General features: G+C 34.2%; 1 long non-coding RNA gene across 1 annotated transcript in view; it reads right to left on the bottom strand.

Annotated features, from left to right (window-relative positions):
• Positions 1 to 7,500, bottom strand: part of LOC149131489 (uncharacterized) — a 518,316-nt gene that overhangs the window by 509,912 nt on the left and 904 nt on the right. The window lies entirely within an intron of this gene.

The following is a 7,500-nucleotide window of genomic DNA, read 5'->3' as shown; positions in this document are numbered from 1 at the left end:
AACATTTCTATAATTATCCTAAACTCCCAAGGGGTGAATGAAATGTATATTTATGGCTTCTCTTAAATATTACTCTAATAACTTATATGAGAGCAAATCATTAGATTGGCTCGGAATCTGTTATTGCTGATGCTCATTGAAGTATAATATATACATACATTACTGTCACAATTAATGTCTGTTGAATTAATGCTGCAAACAAGCTCTCTGTATAAACCTGGAAGATGAGGTTTTCGATAAAATTAAAATATCGTGGATGCTAATTGAGAAATGTAAGGAATTCTACAGAAATGTATGTATTGCGATGATAACTTGAATATATAGGTGGATCGGTAATATTGTAAGTTTAGATTACATCTGACGGAAGCTGAAGACAGATACAAAATGTGATTATTTACGGTGTATGGAAGCATAGAAATGCGAATGAGTGAAACATTCCAGTAAATGAATTAACGCTTTTACGTATATCGATTACATGCTTTCTCTCTTTTCAATGTAATCCATATGGATGGATACATACCTATATTGCTACACACATGTGTATGTATATATATATATATATATAATATACATATTTGTATAAAAGTGCATACAGACATACATATAGATATAAATCACAGACACACACACACACATAAATAAATAAACACATATATATATATGTATGTGTATATGTGTGTATATATATATATACATATATATATATATATATATATACATATATTTATATATATATATACATATATTTATATATATATATACATATATTTATATATATATATACATATATTTATATATATATATACATATATTTATATATACATATATTTATATATATATATACATATATTTATATATATATATACATATATTTATATTTATATATACATATATTTGTATATACATATATACATATATTTATATATATACATATATTTATATATATATACATATACATATATTTATATATATATACATATACATATATTTATATATATACATATACATATATTTATATATATACATATACATATATTTATATATATACATATATTTACATATATACATATATTTATATAGATACATATATACATATATTTATAATATACATAAGTATAAATATAGATAGACAGATGCAGAAATGACAGCTAAATTGTTAGAGATTTAAGATGTAAGGTACATGTTGATAATGCGCTTATGCCCCAAATTGGGGCTAATTGTATAGTGATGCCATAATTAATAACACGTCGATTCCTATTTTATATTTTATTTTTCTCTTGTTTCACTCATTAGACTGCAGCTATGATGAGGTACTGCCTTGAAGAATTTTAATCGAACGATTCAACAAGAGGATTTCTTCTTCTTGTTAAGCCTCGTACTTATTCTGTTTCTGAAAGGTTAAAACACCAATGCCGGATGGCAAGTCGTGATGGGCGATAACCACAGACACCAGATACGCACATAGTGATATACGTATATATGTATACGACGGGTTTCTTTCAGTTTCCGTTTACCATATCCACTTACAGGTCTTCAGTTGGTCCGGCGTTACTACTCAAGGTGTCCCTCAGTGAGACTTACTTCAGATCCACGTGGTTAGGAAGCAAAATCAAACTGCTAACACAGGAACATCTATACAGTGTTAGGAATTCCTATTTTACTGCAAGGCAACGTAATTTAAGCGAGGGGGCAAATCGAATATATCAAACCCAATGCCTGGCTGGAACTTTATTGTATGGGGCGGAAAGGATGACTCTCAAAATCACCTTCGTCGGAACTTTAAATCAGGATGTAAAAAGCTGGAAACCATTCAGCTAAGCATTGCTTCCGACGTGCTAAATATTCGACATTCTCGCTGCACTGAATGTATTTTATATAAAGAATATTGTTTTGAAATTTTGGCTGAATTATAGGAACTTCGAAGTCGATTACTTCGAACCCTGTACTCGACTGCTACTCAATTATTGACCCCCAAAAGAATAAAACTTAAACTCGATCTAACCGAAATTTGAACTCAGGATGTAAAAACTGACGAAATGCCGCTAGGCATTTTGCTCGGCGTGCTTACCATTCTGCCACGAAAAAAATTGCACATGCCACTTCATTGGAAATTGAACTGACGAGCATACCAACACAGCTGTGTAAGTTTTTACGCTAGATGAACGTTCTAGCACATACAAATAATATTGTCTTCTCTAAAACAGGGGTTGAGTAAACTTGATATAAATTAGACAGCCATTAACAAAGGCGTAGACATAAATCGTCCAGAGCACTCCTTCCTTCAACCACAAATCTCCGTGACCCTGTACATATGGTACAAATCAATGTATATACCATCAATATTTCTTCAGTGTTTTTGATCATGCATTAACTCGCTAAATTATAGTCAGGCCAATACATCAATTAATTGTTAGATTGTAATGAAGTTATACCGGTCAACTAATTATTACTCTCTGATCTCTCAGTAAGATTACATTCTAAATATAATTATCCGTTATAATGACTACTATCTGTTCGCAGTGCAATCTTTTCGACTGGAATTATCTAGTTAGATTCACACAAAGTAGTAGTGTGTTTAAAAACAATAAGTACTGTCTCACTCTCTCTCTGATATATATATATATATATATATATATATATATATATATATATATATATATATATATATATATATATCAGAAAGTAAACTTTAGATTCCATTAAATTTTTTACTGTCTGTCGCTGCTTCTCTCCACCTCACTCAGCTTTTTCTTCAGATGTTTTAGTTGATCAAGTTTACCCAAGTTTACTTCATATTATTCTATCATTTTGTTCGACCAACCGTTAAATCACGAATGTCTTAACAAGTTCGGAACATATACCAATGACTGAAAGTGATCAAATGCAATGTCGCGCCAGGCGGCACACATATAGACACACACGAGCGTGTGCGTAGGAACAAATTGTCAGGCTTTCACCCAAATCTCTTGTAAACGTAATTCACACGAATTGCTGTATTCGGTTACAGATTAGGGAAGATGTCACTTACCGAATTGGGGTAATCTAAGCAACCCGGCCAATTCTTAAGCCTTGGAAAACAGATTTCTATGCACATGCATAATCACAGGGTATATGTGCGTGTGTGAGAGAAGAAGCGGGAGAGAAATAAAGAAAGAAAGAATGTGGGTGCGCGCGCGCGTATGAAAATTATGTATGTTTGTATATTTGTCCGATCGTAGATGTAGAGGTACTAGCAAAGAACCTTGGATTTGATTCTTCAACTATTCATTGACATCGACGTGGTATCGGAGAAGTCAGCAACTTAAGTCAAGAGGTTCCTACAAACATTTCGAGTCTCACTGCGTGCAGAGAGTAAATGCGTTTTCATCTTTGCTGTCATATCTCGCGAATGAACCTTTTTGGACGGGACAGTGACTAGTGACGAGAAATGGGATCTCTATAAAAAATTTCAATCGCTGAAGGCGGTAGGTAGGGAGAGGAGAAACACCGGCAAGCCACGATGAAGAAGATCTTCACCCATGTAAGGTGTTGTTATCTGTTTGGTGGGATATGAAATGTTTAATCGACTGAACTTTTAAAACCAACCCAAACGATAGCAAATCGATCTACTGCGAGCAGCTTGAGCAGCTTAAGCCGCCGCTAGAAGAAGAAAAGGACAATCTTTGCTTTCAAGACGAAAGGTGTTCATCCATCAGGATAATCCACATACAGCATGGATGACATTCCAACGCCTGGAATATATATATATATATATATATATATATATATACATGATTGCACATATGTACATAGATGCATAGAGAGAAATAGAAGGAGAGAGAGAAAGTTAGGTAGGCGGATGCAAATCTCCGTATGTGTCTGTCCATGTGTGACGATAACCAAATTATGGTACTTGAAATTACAAATAACTTTATATATATATATATGTGTGTGTGTGTGTGTGTCTATGGAACGCTGAATGAAATCTTTGCATGTATGTTGAATAATAAATATGAATGAAACAGGACATATTTATTTAATAACTTCACTGTGATAAAGTAAATTCCAAATCTCAAATTTTGTATATCAGACAATCAACTTTTCAATTCTCTCTTTCTTATTCGTAATGATGTTAGTTAAATAAAATTAAAGGATAAATTGACTTGATAAATATTGAATATGCATATATCGCGTTTATTCATAGTCGCTCAGTTAAAGCCATTACAATGGCTGAGACAGAAACCGAAGAATTACGTCTCCTCATATCTATACGAAATTACCCGTATGCTTTTGCAAGACTGGAAACTACTGAAACGAGCGTATTTCATTTTAGCAGACGTGCGTGATGCCACAACCGATACAAAGAAACTTCTAATGTATGTTTGCTTTATTATGTCTGTTACAAAGTCATAGTTTGCGTGTCGTATGAATTTAGATGTAGAAAACTATTCTTGCAACATCCAGCCTCTTAAAACTTTAAAACTTCTGGTTGCAACGCGAAGACATCACCCAGATAGTTTACATGGGCGCTAAATGCTGGAGTCGCTGGTGACTTTGAAAAGTTTATTAGGGAAATTTCTGTGGGGACATCACACTGAAATTTCTTTGTATGTTCCCGTTCGTGTCTTCTGCTTTACATCTGTAATAACTCCTGGACAAAAAAAAAGAGATAATTTCACCTATTGTTTCTTCCAATGAAAATTGTGTATCGCATGTCTGAATCCGAAGACATTTCTGTTTTAGAGAAATGAGTTTCTAATATTTAGAAAGTAATTGTGGCTCACCTTAAGTAAAATTGAATTACTCATTCCCACGAACATGCTGGCCATGTGCTAAAATTTGAAGTCGGTTTTGGTACATGGTCAGCAATATCAGGAGTATATGTGTTAGCTCGATTATATTGATATGACTACTCGATTAATTTTAACTCACTACTAGACTTGTATTTCCTTCTGTTAACATCGATAGGATGAATGCCGTCGAAATAATTCATCTTCAGCGGCACACATATATTCAGAACTTAAATTGTTGTATTTCCATATATATATATATATATATATATACACGACTCCGTCTGTTATGAGTTTGCATTATGTATATACTGGTTGTGTGTGTGCAAATTTGCCCCCAGTGTGGCTTGTATCCAGTACCTAACATGCAAGAGCAAATAACCCAAAGTACTTTAATCGGTATCTAACAATGCTTTCAACCCACTTGTGACATCATTAATGATGTATCATTTTTGGCACAGGGCCAGTTATTTTCAGGGGAGGAGCAGGTCAATTGCAAGTACTTGACTGCTATTTAACTTTATCGACCACATAAAGAGGAAAAGCCATGCTGATCTCGTTGGGATATATACTGAAAAAACATAGAACCAAAAATAACTGACGTCATTCCCTACAGTTCGCCACCAATCCAACAAAGGTAATATACTCTTCAAAGCAAAAATGATGTCCCTGTTTGAGGTACCTCAGTCAAAATTTTCCAAGGAAATCTGTTAGATTGTATCATGAACCCAATACTTAACGGATTACTACTACTACTACTACTACTACCTATCCTTCTATTCCTTCCCCGTCTCCCATCTCCCTCCTGCCACCACTACTACTACTACTACTACTACTTCTGCATCCGCTTTTTCCACCTATTCCTTCTCCAATCCTTCTCTCCCCTCCTGCCACTACTACTACTTCTCCTACTACTAATAGTAATAATAATAATAATGATAATAATAATGATAATAATAATGATAATAATAATGATAAAAAGTGTGCGTAATAATTGACGCGGCAGTGGCAGAAGATCATGGTATCATCATGAAAGGAAGAGAAAAGGTTGATGCATATGGAGACCTGCGAATTGAGATCGCTGAAATGCGACAGCTTCGAGGGCCAAAGATAAAGGTTATCCTTCTTGTCATCGGAGCATTAGGTTCAGTACCACCCAATCTGAAGCGACGTCTGAAAATTTTAGAAATACTCTGCAATCTACATGTATATCATGCGTTGCAAAAGTTGGCATTACTTGGAACTGCTCGCATTTTGCGTAAAGTACTGTCTGAGGTCCTTATGGTGACTTGACAAACACTACAAAACCCCGGTAGATACCTTATCTTTAATCAACAACCTCACGATATTGTATACAGTGCGACGTCTATAATAATAATAATAATAATAATAATAATAATAATAATCCCTTCTACTATATTTGCAAGGCCTGAAATTTGGAGATATTTGTTAAGCCAAATACATCAACCCAAGTACTCAAGTGATACTTAATTCATCGCTCGCGATGTATGAAAGGCAAAGTCGACCTAAGTAGAATTTCAACTCAGAACGTGAAGGCGGGAAAAATGTCGCGAAGCAATTCACCCGGCATCCTAACGATTCTGTCAGCTTGAGTTTCTTTTAATGTTTTTTGAAGCCATGAAATGGCTACTCTCTTCGTGATTATTTTATCGTTTAAGAAAAAAAAATGGAATGAAGATTTGACGTCTGCAGTTCATTAACCCTAAACGTGAAGAAGAAGAAAAAGAAAAAAAGAGAACAACAACAACAACAGCAACAACAACAACAACAACAACAACAAGACGACGACGACGACGAATGACGATGAATTTATCGAGACTACTCAAATCCTAAAATCTTGTTGCAGTTGACAGTCAACTGCACTCAACGGATTTATAACTATAGCACACTGTCTTTTCACCGCCACTAACAAGATACATTAGTAAAACATTTTTCATCTATTTCATTATTAAATTATTCGGGACAGATAATTGAATTTGCATCGATATAATTCGTGTAGATAGGGGCAAGTTTAAATTGTTAAATATTATTTGCTTTTTTTATAAAATAGCGCTTGTCTGTACCCTTTTCAATCGTTATAAAACTATCATCGTGAGAATTATAGAATTTCAACACATCGATTCTAAGATTTCTACTAAACTTATGGAAAGGCGGGGAATGGAGATGTAAACACATTTTGCATCATCGGTGTTTTGTGTAGCATAAACAATACAAGAATAGTGTTTCGTATTATGTTTCTTGTAAAACAAAATACGGCAGTGGGAGAACGTAGATGGTATATTAAAACTAACTCCGAAGAGAAGTTCCAAATTTATAAAGGTGTAATGATATTGATATTGAAGATACTTATCACCATGAAAATAAATTATCATTATCTATCTAGGTATGTTAGCTTCGCGATAAATATTAATACCAACTAGTGCTGCCGTAGTCCTTCAGAAAGATTTAGAAATAATGATATTTCTACTTTTGAAAATCAGTTGATGTGTTCCACAGACTATACACACACACACACACACACACACACACACACACACACACACACACACACACATATATATATAACCCTTCGAAGAGACAGTCAACCCGCTGGGTTCAACTACTCAATATTGATAAGGGGCAATTACCCAGACACTGGTCTATGGATGTTGAACCAGCAAAGGGAAGACGATGACCTCATATGTTCGAAAGTGGTAATAGATATTGATTT

Source organism: Octopus bimaculoides, chromosome 21 (genome assembly GCF_046866305.1).
Source record: "Octopus bimaculoides isolate indiv1 chromosome 21, ASM4686630v1, whole genome shotgun sequence".
NCBI lineage: Eukaryota > Metazoa > Mollusca > Cephalopoda > Octopoda > Octopodidae > Octopus > Octopus bimaculoides.
The sequence above is the reverse complement of the archived record's forward strand: the minus strand, read 5'-3'. Positions and strand labels throughout refer to the sequence as shown.